The sequence below is a fragment of the Chinchilla lanigera genome, unplaced genomic scaffold (assembly GCF_000276665.1).
Source record: "Chinchilla lanigera isolate Chin_1 unplaced genomic scaffold, ChiLan1.0 scaffold00143, whole genome shotgun sequence".
Lineage (NCBI taxonomy): Eukaryota > Metazoa > Chordata > Mammalia > Rodentia > Chinchillidae > Chinchilla > Chinchilla lanigera.
Genome location: NW_004955544.1, coordinates 1,917,459 through 1,928,813, shown reverse-complemented (window position 1 = coordinate 1,928,813; position 11,355 = coordinate 1,917,459). Strand labels below are relative to the sequence as shown.

The 11,355-nt window shown below is 38.7% G+C and overlaps 1 protein-coding gene across 3 annotated transcripts in view; it reads right to left on the bottom strand.

The window, feature by feature from the left end:
• The window catches only part of Arhgap6 (Rho GTPase activating protein 6), a 475,573-nt gene that overhangs the window by 166,501 nt on the left and 297,717 nt on the right, over nucleotides 1-11,355 (bottom strand). The window lies entirely within an intron of this gene.

Below are 11,355 nucleotides of genomic sequence, written 5' to 3'. Positions count from 1 at the left end.
AAAAAAAAAAAAAAAAAAAAAAAAAAGAATAGTGCCCTCCAAAGGACCATTTGCAAAAAGCATGGTTCCTAGGGTAGCAGTATTGGGAGGATACTACTGTGCACCAGTAGGAGGTGGGGCCTGGGGGGAGATCCTTATGTCATTGGGAACATACCCTCAGTCTGTCTGTCTGTCTGTCTGTCTCTCTCTCTCTTACTGTCTCTTTCTTTCTCTTCCCCCTGCAGTTTCCAGTGTGAACAGTCTTTTTTCTGCCATTGTGTGCTGCACTTGCTAGCGGCTCCAAAAAATGGAGCCTTCCAGTCTTGAACTTGCACTTCTAAAAAACATGAACCCAAATAAACCTCTCTTTGCTTCATAAGTAGCCTATTTTAGGTACTCCATTATAGTGATGTGAAACTTGGTAATACACAAAACTCAAAACATCAATCAAATCATTCCAATTTGAGATTCATCGCAACTGAAATGGCTCCCTGCTGCAACATAATGAAGTGCACACATCTTAGCTATTCTCTGCCTATCTGCCCACAGATAGATGGCCTGATGTCATTGTTCCTCTTTCTCAATAGACTTTTGTCTCCATTTCGTACGTGCTCTTTCCACTGCTTGTGCCTCCACCCTTTTGCCCACTTCACACAGGTGACTCCTTCTCACCCTTTGGTCCTCGGAATAACTGTCTCTAACATCATCAGAGATAGATTTCACCTTCTGGTATGCGTTGTCAACAGGAATTTGGGTTTCACAAAGCATTTGTCACAATTGGAATTACTGATTTACTACTGTTCATTACCATACTTTTAGATGAAAAACTCCCTGTCACCTGTGTTTATCATATCATCCAAGCACCTAACACAGACCCCAGCACATAGTAGAGTCTCAATATACATGCCTTATTTAATGCCCAATTAAATAAATCCCCATTTGCATGACTGGGTCATTAAATAAATTGGTTGCTGAATAGAGAATTGCATGTAGTATGTACACAATAATATTTAAAACAAAGAAATGGTCAAAGGAAACTCCAACTTGATGACTTTGCTTTTATTTGCTTAACTCTTGAATGTTGTACTGTAATGTATAGCAGATCATAAAACTACAGTACTCTACTGTACAGTTAGCAAGAACTACAGTATTGTGTAAATAATGCACACTGTACAGAAACAAACATTGAGGCCCTATAAACAAGATGTATAGACCTATACAAAGAAAAAGACAGGTTGTAAATCTGCATTGTGTGCCTCATTTATAAGTCTGAAGAGTTGTTAAACAGATGAGTTGTTAAATGAGGAATATCTGTACACCACTGTTGCATGAATGAGTGGCGTGGAGAAACACACTCAAGTTCGTATGTTTCCAACAGGTCACTGGTTGTCAGGGGCATGAAGCTGAAGGAAGGCACTGACTGAAGAAGCAGCATGAGGGAGTTTGGTGTGTGGGGGGAAGGGATAGTAGAACTCTTCAATATCTGATTGAGGTGGTGGTTACCTGATTTTATGTGTTTTTCAAAACTTATAGAACTCTGCCTCCTGTAAGATGAATTTTATTGTATGTAAATTTAAAATAAATCAATAAAATCATTATGGTTCTCAAACCCACATCAACTCAAAACGAATCTAAGAACCTAAGTTTCACAGGTTTGCAAGTCTTATACTTTTTTCAGTGGGGAGTTCAGCAGGTTAACTTCCTGTGTTCACGGTCAAGTACTGACTCAAAACATACTTCCCCATTTCTCATTTATCAGTTTAAAGAAAGGAAACGGGAAACAAAATAAAGATGTGAAAGATAAACAATACAAGAAAAGACACAGTGGTAAAATAATATTTAAAACCATCATGTGATAAAATGTCAGCGTTTATTTGTGACATTTGGCTCTGTTTGTATTGGATCACCCCAGGAGCGCAGTGGCTGTGAGTTGATTTCATAATTGTCCCTCCCACGTATACACCCACGGCTGACCTCTGCTTTGTGCAGTTGATAATGACTAAACCTCACATATTATGCTGGCTAAATCTATCCTTTCCCTGGAGGGCTGTCACACAGGGAATTATAGTTTCACAGCCGAGCAACCTTCCTTTTTCAAAATATATCATGATCAACTTTCAGTGGAACAGTTTAAACAGGCTGATACATTGCTATCATTTGCCCAAGTGTTACTCATCATTGTATATTTGCCCCACATATGCCACTGAGAGACCCCATCCAATTGGGAGAAAGGAGGAGGCAAAGACATTAATAGATTCTTTAAACACAAGTTGCGGTCTCTAAAGTAAGCAAATGACACATGAATTTCATTTTATGACCTTTCCCCCACCAGCCCCCACTACTGACTTTCATCCGTTAGAACGTGTGGATGGATACACCCGTTCAAAATGAAATACTTGGATATCTGACTGTGATTTAGGGAAAGGGAAATGGTGAGCTAATTTCCTCTTTTATCAAGCTGAATCACTGAGTTCACTGTTGCCATGCACGCATAAGTAATGCCATAGCAACCTGCAGGACTTGCTCTTAAACACACAGCAGCAGAATGATGCTAATAGGTACTTTTTAAATCTTTAGATTTCATTTGTTTTCTTAGTTTAAATTTTATACTATACTTTACGGTAAAGGACTATTTAGTCTTCTTTTGGCAGCCTTACCACTGACTGCCGCATGTATCAATACCAGCAAAATGAAAAGCTTAGGTTTTGGAAAATTTTCCAGTAGTTACACTTCATTCTTCTCAATTACAACTAAAATTTTCCTCATTGGACAGAATCATCTGGATCCTCTATAGGATTTTCACTACAAAGATCCTAATTTTTTTTTTTTTTGTTTTGTCTTTTTGAGACAGGGTCTCACTATGCAGTTCAGGCTGGTCTTGAGCTCACTTTGGAGCCCGGGCTGGCCTCAAACTCACAATGATCCTCCTGCCTCAGCCTCCAGAGTGCTAGGATTACAGACCTGAGCCACCATGCTTGGCTTAAAGATCCTCATTTTAAATGAAAATGAAATACATAGACTTTTTATTTACCTATTATCTTAGTCTCTTTTTTTTTTTTTTTTTTTTTTTTTTTTTTTGGTTTTTCTCCGGTACCGGGAACCGAACTCACGACCTTGCGCTTGCCAGGCAGGCGCTTTTGCCGCTGAGCTAAATCCCCAGCCCCTATCTTAGTCTCTTTTCTGTTGCTATAACAAAATATCTGAGACGAGGTAATTTATAAAAAGTAGAAGTTTATTTGTCTTACGGATCTGGAATTTGGGACGTGTAAGAGCATGGTACTGGAATCTCCTGGGTGTCTGGAGACGACCTTCTTTCTGCATCATAACGTGCTCTTCTCTTCTTTCACTTTAGTGATAAATCTTTTAATGCCATCATAGTGTCTCCACTTCCAAATACCATGAACACATGAGTTTGGAGATTAAGCTTGTAACACATGAGTGGGGGGCACATTCAAAGTATAATACCTATTTAAGTAACTTCAGTGAAGTGTAATGTTCACTTGGCATGGACTAGGGAAGGTATCAAGTTCTAGAAAGAAATAACAAAAATTTTATTATCAAGGCATTCAGGAACCTTCTAAGAGTCAGAGATAAGAGCATATTGTAGTTTCCAGAAGCTCTTCCTATAGAAAATAATGGATGAAAACTGTTGAATTTTATTTTAGAGTTAAATTTTTCACTTACAAAATATGCTGTAATGTCAAATTTTTGACCAGTTTAGGAAAGTCAATCTAAAGTGAAAAAAATATTGATTATTCACATTTTTATATTTGTGCCTTTTCACGACAAATGTGTGCTTTTATTCCCCACTAGATGATCAAAAAAATGAGCGCACTAGCACTACAGAAATGCCTTTTACGAAACACCATCTCAGTCACTGCTGTCTGTTAGGCGTCTCTGCCTAATAACTGGATGAATAATTGATTTGTTCCTGAAATCCCTGAAATGGCTTTCACCCTCTATATTTTACTGTTATTCAGCCACCTCATCCAATAATCCAATTAGTTAAAGGATTGAAGTCTGTTATTTAAAGAGAGATGAAACATTTCGTTGAAGTTTTAGATATCTCATCCACCCTTCCACAATCATATTCTATTCAATAATAGGTGAATTTTGTTCATTTTTCAGTTGTGGGTCCACTTATTATTTGAAGGATATACATTATGTACCTTAGCAAGTATCAGTTTTCTCACTGAATTAAAAATGTCCCTCTAAACTAAACTGACATCTTTTCATTTCTGATCAGGTGGACGGTTATAAATTCTTCACACTAGAATTGTTCTTATGCAGAGCTTACCATGGTCAGCTGCTTTTATTAGAAGTGAGAACAAAATGTTCAATAACATAAGACTGTCTTCATTGGAATTGTACTACTAGCAGCCTCTTTGTACTTCATGATGAATTATATTTGAAGTTATTCACAGTATACTGTGATGAAGTGATTTTTGCATTTTTAGGAATATTAACTTATAACCTTCACAGATGTTCCCTGGGGTTAATACTCATTTGAAAAGCTAATATGGAAGCATCCTTTGCATCAGTGATTCTCAAAGTTTATTCCCCAGGCCAGAAGTCTCTTCCTCATCTGCAAACTCGGTAGAAATCCAAGTGCTTGCCAACTACCCCAGGCTAACTGATGGGTCACTCAGGGTGGGGCCAGCAGTGGGTGGTTTTAACAAACCCTCTAGGGACTTTCAGTGCAGTTCAAGTTTGAGAACCACTGCCTCACGGAATACACAATTCTTATTTGGAATGATGAACATATTTCAGTTAAGAAAAAGCTTTTTTTCTTCTTGGTGTTGTGGGGATTTTTTTTTTTATCTGTTTGCCTGTTTTGCATTACTTTTGGTATTTGGACCAAAGTAATCAAGGCTATTCAATATGAGGGTATCTGCCTATCCCAGTGTAGTTATGACAAAAATCATGTGACTGCAGACAAACTGAAAAGTCATTTCAAACATTTTAGCTATAAAAAGCAACCTACTTAAAATTTGTTTTACTAGCAGCAATAATAAGAAGATGACTAATTTGACTTTAGAGTCAGAGCAACTTTAGTCCAGCACTTACAGGTCAAATCCGGGTTTCTCAACATCACCACTATTGACCTGTGGTGCCAGATAATTCTATGTTCACGGAGGTTGTTGCAGTTTAGCAGCATCCCTGGCTTCTACCATCCGACCCCAGCAGCACCACTCCTCCAGTTATGACAATCAAAAACATCCCATTGTCAAATGTCTCCTGGTGGCAAATACCTCCCAGTTGAGAACCACAAGGTTAAATGATTTGGACCAGTTTCAATGGTTCATCAGGGGTTCCCAACCCTGTCAGCACAGTAGAATCAATAAAAAGTACTGAGAACTCTGGTCCACTCCAGTCTGGTTGTATCAAACTCTGTGGGCAGACTCAAGATCGGGACCTTTTCAAAGCTCACTAGGAGATGTTAGGGTGCAGCGAAGATGGACAAGAATTGTACTGACACAATAACATCTTAATTTCCTTACACTACGCAAGGTCAGATGAAAGCACATTTGTGAAAGCATTTGCATAACAAAGTAATACCTATGTTAATGGTAATAGTGAAAAAATGTGTTTTTAAATATTGCCATGGATATGAAAAGGTGTATCCAGCTCTTTATTGTAAATTAAGATGATTTCTTTTCACTGCCTCTTAGTCACAAAATGCATTCTCAATGTGGAGGAGATGTAGGGCATTTACAAAGTCTCACCTGGGCATCAGGTCATGATATTATTTAGTCCCTGATGGACAGAAAAGCATGCAAATCAGCTTAAGTCAGTCATACTATGCACCAATCTATATTCTTTGTCAACCGGAACTGATTTTAATAAGTGGGAAAGAATTCAGGTGGGTTTGACAATAGTTTCTTAATAGTTGTTAGAATAGGAAATACTCTTTTTTTTGTTGTTTTTTTGTTTTTTTGTTTTTCTCCGGTACCAGGAACCGAACTCACGACCTCGCGCTTGCCAGGCAGGCGCTTTGCCGCTGAGCTAAATCCCCAGCCCCAGGAAATACTCTTGTATACCAAAGTCTTGTTAAAGTTTTAAACACACCTATAATGTATACTTTCTGTTAAAATAAATATCATTTGATGCACACAACAGTGTTAATAGGTATTCAATCTGAGTGACAAATGCATTGGTTTTTGTATGACTTTTTCTATGTCTTTGTTTGTTTGAAATATTTGATTAAAAATAACAGAAGATGTGGAAATTGGCTTTAACAGAGCACCAGCAAATACTCCAAAGGAAAGAAGACAGCATGTCCTGGTGGATGCAAGGTGATTATGGATACCCACAGGAATGGGGACACCAGCTGGGAGCAGAGGGACTCCACCTCATAATGTTTTCCTCTGTGTGTATTGCAAGTTTATGCAGGGAGGAAATACTAGGACTTTGACAGTCAAGAGCAGCTCTAACCCTTTATGAAAGGAAATCTTTTAAGTTTATTTTTTTTATGTTCTACTGGAAACTTATCCTTCTATCATTTTTACTAAGTCACAAAAGTGTGTCACTCCTGTGTTCTTTCCTAACAGAAACCTCTATGGTACTAAGATATTTTCCACAAAGTCCGGGTAAGACGACAGCCTTTCAGGCATATCTTTTAAAAGAACTGATTTGCCTGAAGCATTACACTTGCATGTGGGCTGTGGGCAAATAAATAAGCCAAAATTTTCTTCTTCTACAGTAGGAGCTGGCAAGCAGCAGTCCACAGGCCAAACCCAATCTACTGTCTATTTGGGGGAAAGTAGTGTTAATTTAACATAGCCCAGTCCATTCATTTCTTCTCTGTCTATGCTATTCTTTCAGCTACAACATCAGAATTGAGTAGCTGTGACAAAAGTTGATATGCCCCCAAAGTCTAAAATACTTACCATCTGGCTTATTACAAAAACGTTCCCTAATTCCTGTTATTGTATGTTAGCATACTAAAGTTTCCTATAAAACTTAATAAGTGAAAGGACAAAATAAAATGTTTCTCAATGACATTTTGCATTGTACTCACATGCTAGTGATATGTATATTATATTTTTCTTTCAAGGCAAAAATTTTAAAGACCAAAATATTAATTATCACATTTGTCTCTCTATAAAAACTAGTATGGTCTCCAAAGAAAAGCTAACAGAGGGTGTACTAATGATTATAATTCAACACATTATTAAAATATCACTGTTTGAGAGTCTGTCCACATGGTTCTTTCCTAGAATAAAACCATTTTATTTATATAACTATTTGCATTTGAATAACTGCATTATAGGTAAAAATACTTAAAGAAAATTGTTGACCAAGAATCTTTCTGTTTTTAAAACAAAATAGAAGTCATAGTTGGATGAATGAGAGAAATATAAAAGTGATAATTTTTATAGTCCTTTCAAAATAATTACCTCTATAAGGAGTAAAGATGATGTTTGTGTTTTGACACTAATAATAGCCTATTTTTAGTTCATTTTCTATGCCTGGACTTTCCAACATCTGGGGAAATTTTAAGAAAAGTAGATCCTATTACAGCTGTATAAAATTGCATCATTCCTAGCAGCCTTATAAATTGAAAATGAGACCTTGTTGATATTATTTCCTTTGTTTCTCCTCAAAATGACCCAAAAGACGAAAGCAGTAAGTAATAAAACAAATGGATTGCAGAGCTATGGTTTCCAAGGCAACCACAATCGTATTTCCTTTGAACTGTGGTAGAGCAGCTACTGCAGTTCAATTTAGGTTCATATTTCCTCAGGAAACTTATGTATGTTCATATATATATACACACACACATATATATATATATATGTATGCTTGTGTGTGTATATATATATATTCTTTTCAGTATCATTCCTACCAAGCAGATGATGATAGTGACATAGACCAGGAACTGAAATGTCTACAGAATTCACATTATTAAAAAGGGATTGGAAAACAATACTTGCTGTCATATGGAATGGCCAAGAGAATATTTCCTCCTGCTCCACTCCACTCAACACGCATTTGTAGCACTATGCTGGCCACTGCCATCCATAAGAATGTGAGTTCCACCCACAGACAATATAATAAACACAGGTTACATGAACTGCAATCTCCTGGCAGAGCCCATGGCCTTAGAGAACTGCGACAACCTCTGTAGAATGACAGGCGTGCACACTTGACAATGGACCATTTTGAGGATAAAACAGTGAATATATGTGAACACTAGATTGCCTTCATAGTGAAGAGAAGAAAACTTCTCCCATATAATTTTTTAGAAACTATTATTATTTGCTTGCATCTCATCTGACTTTGCCTTCGGTACTGAAGTGGTTTTTGTTTTCTCCAGGAGATGGTCAGTATCTTGGAGGCTGGACAGGAGAGTTTGCCTCATTGGATCTAAGTTACATTTTATCATATTTTCCAACTCAACCACTCCTCAGATGGGAAAGTCTGTAAAGATGATTGAGTGTTTCAAAGTCCACATACATTTTTCCATAGAAATAATGACACAGGGTGGTTTTGGTTCCCAGGCCACCACATGTGGCCTCACTTAACCCATAACACACTTGAAGAATAGAATAGGAAGTATAAAAAGAAATGGAAATCCATTATCACCTTTATGAGATCTTGGAAAAGAAAGGATATTCTGCATAATAAGATAGGGAAATAGCACTGGGTTGGTGTCAGAGGTCTCTGTATCAATTCTTTCTCTGTGTCCTCAGGCCACTTAGCATGGCCTTCTGAGGTCCATGGATCCAGTTCACTAGCCTGGCCTGCTGCAGGAACGCAACACATCATTTAAAGATTAATGAAACAACAAGCACGTGATTGTGGGTTGTCATTTCAATATTTCTGACATTCTGTCTCCTATGAATTAGGTGTTTGGGAAGAGTAGACCAAATGCTTTGCTTGTTTTGTTCTCTAACCACATTGCCTGCAGATCTGCGAAGAACCCCTGTTATTTGTAGGTTTTTCTGTTTGGTTTTGTATGTAGGAATAGCAACGAGTTCCAAAGGGATGGATGGGAAGATATCACGAAGATAGAAATAGAGTTCGTATAAGTATTTTATCTTTGGTGGTTATTGGAGAAGTATAATTTTGGAAAGGGATTTGCTGAGAACATAGACACTAAGATTTTTCACGGAACTGGAAATGTGATAAGACGCACCCCCCAATTCCACACACTCAGTGAGGGATTTTTTTTTTTTTTTCAGTAACTCTCACCCTGTCTTCCTGGTATCTTCTTTTCCTGCTAATTGTTTAAGCTTTCTTTGTTTCTAGTACATTTATTACCACCTCATTTGCTTCAATTTTACTGTCCACGTATTGGCCATCCTTTGACCATACAGAAAGAATCATCAAGGTTGTGACTTGCATGTTTGTTCAGAACTCTACTTACAAAGTTCAAAAAAGTGTTTGAATATAGGTGGTTTTCAGTGCATATTTAGGGAATAAATTATGAATAAATAATTGAGAGTATAAGAACTATACTCTTCCTCAGATCCCAATAAAACATTTTGATATTTCAAAGTATATGCTGTATTTACCAAAGAAGACAAGGAGGCATTAATTGAGGACAAATTTGGGGATATTATTCAATCTAGTAGAAAGAGGATGATCATTTTTGTCAGAGAAGCTAAGGTAAGAAGACCCAATAACCTAGATTACTACCCTGCCTATCTAGTAACCAGACTGGTTGCATAGCTAGAAATAGCCTCGATATATTAGAAATCAGCAAGTATAAAGGACAGTTGCATGCACTGTAAGCCCTACATAGGCCTCAGAGATGCCTGCTACAATGGGAAATGTCCTAAGCCAGAAGCCACCACACCTTTAGAATCACTAGGCATGCATTTACTGCTGTGCCACTTAATGCCTTTTGACTTTAAGCTATTAGAAAATTTCCCAAGCTTCATTTTTCTCATCTGTATAACTTAAATATGGTACCATGCTGCACTAGGTTGCCATGAGGGTGAAATGAAATGACTTTAAGAAACCCAGGCAATAGAGAACATTCCATAAGTGATGGTTACTCTTACTGCTGTCCTCCCAATTCTGCCCTCACCAGCTGTGGCTTTGCCCCATGTTACTTAAGCTCTTGAGGACAGTAGACTTGTAGACAGTACACTTGTAGCAGATTTATAACTGGTGGTCAACTTATAACCCCCAGCTGAACTGATTGGGTGTAGTGCTGGGTGTGCAAGGCCCACCTGAGGGCTGTTGCCAGCAGCATAAGAGGCAGACCTGGAGTAGAACAAGCAGGCTGTTGAGAGTTGAGAGGCTTTTGGGAGCCGGTAGAAGCTGTGGGGAGCTGGCTTTCTTGATGAACTTGGCTGTTTTCATCCTCTGAGGAGCTCGGGACCTCGCTGGCACTGAGAATGACTTCGGTTAACTTTGGGGGAGCTCTGTCCTCACTTTGAGCATGGCTTCCTGGTTCCGGAGGGGAAGATGGTGCACTGCTGGCCTCCTGGAAAAGCTTGCTGCGTTGGCTTCCCTGATGGGAACTCGGCCATCCTGATCATCGGAGGAGCTCGGGACCTCACTGTTGCCGAGGATGGCTGTGGTACCTTTTGGGGGAGCTCTGGTTCTTCTGAGCATCACTTTCTGGCTCCAGTGCAGATCCCTCAGCCTGCTAGCACAGATCCTTCACCTGATGGCACAGACTTCCTAAATTCCACCACTGACCTTTCCAGTGCAGATCTGTGAAACAGGCCTGCATCAGACATTGTCATGGGCTCTGAGCCTCCAGTTGGATTCATGGGAGGCATTGTTATGAGTTCTAGGTCTTCAGCTGGACTCATGTAGGACATTGTTGTGGGATCCAGGCCCTCAGCTGGATTCCTTGGTCTTAGTGTGTGGACAGATTTCCTGCACTCTTTGGATATTGTTCTTTGGGTGACTATTATAAATAAGCATATAAAGTATGTGTCCTGTGTTATATTGTTCCCTTTGCAAAAATAAGCCCCAAACCAACACAGCACTCAAGGTCCTTTTCCTTCAAAATGAACACATTAGATGGGAATGATTTCTAAGAGACCGCTGAAGATCCAGCACACACAGTTTTAATGCCTCAGTTATGTCACATTAGGCAGGTGGGTGAAATAATGAGAGATCTCTTAGGAGCATCTAGTCTTGGCTATAGATGCTTGTTAGGTATTATGAATGGTCTCTTAGTGTGTGTGTGTGTGTGTGTGTGTGTGTGTGTGTGTTACTTGGAATGAACATAGGGCCTTTGAAGTGAGCTACATCTCCAGCCCCTTTTTAGTTTTTTTTTAAAATTTGAGACAGTGTTTCACTAAGATGATAAGTTGCCCAGGCTGGCCTTGAACTTTTGCTGCTCCTGCCTCAGCCTTCTAGAGTGCTGGGATTCTAGGCATATACTCTCATTCCCAGCTCTGCTAT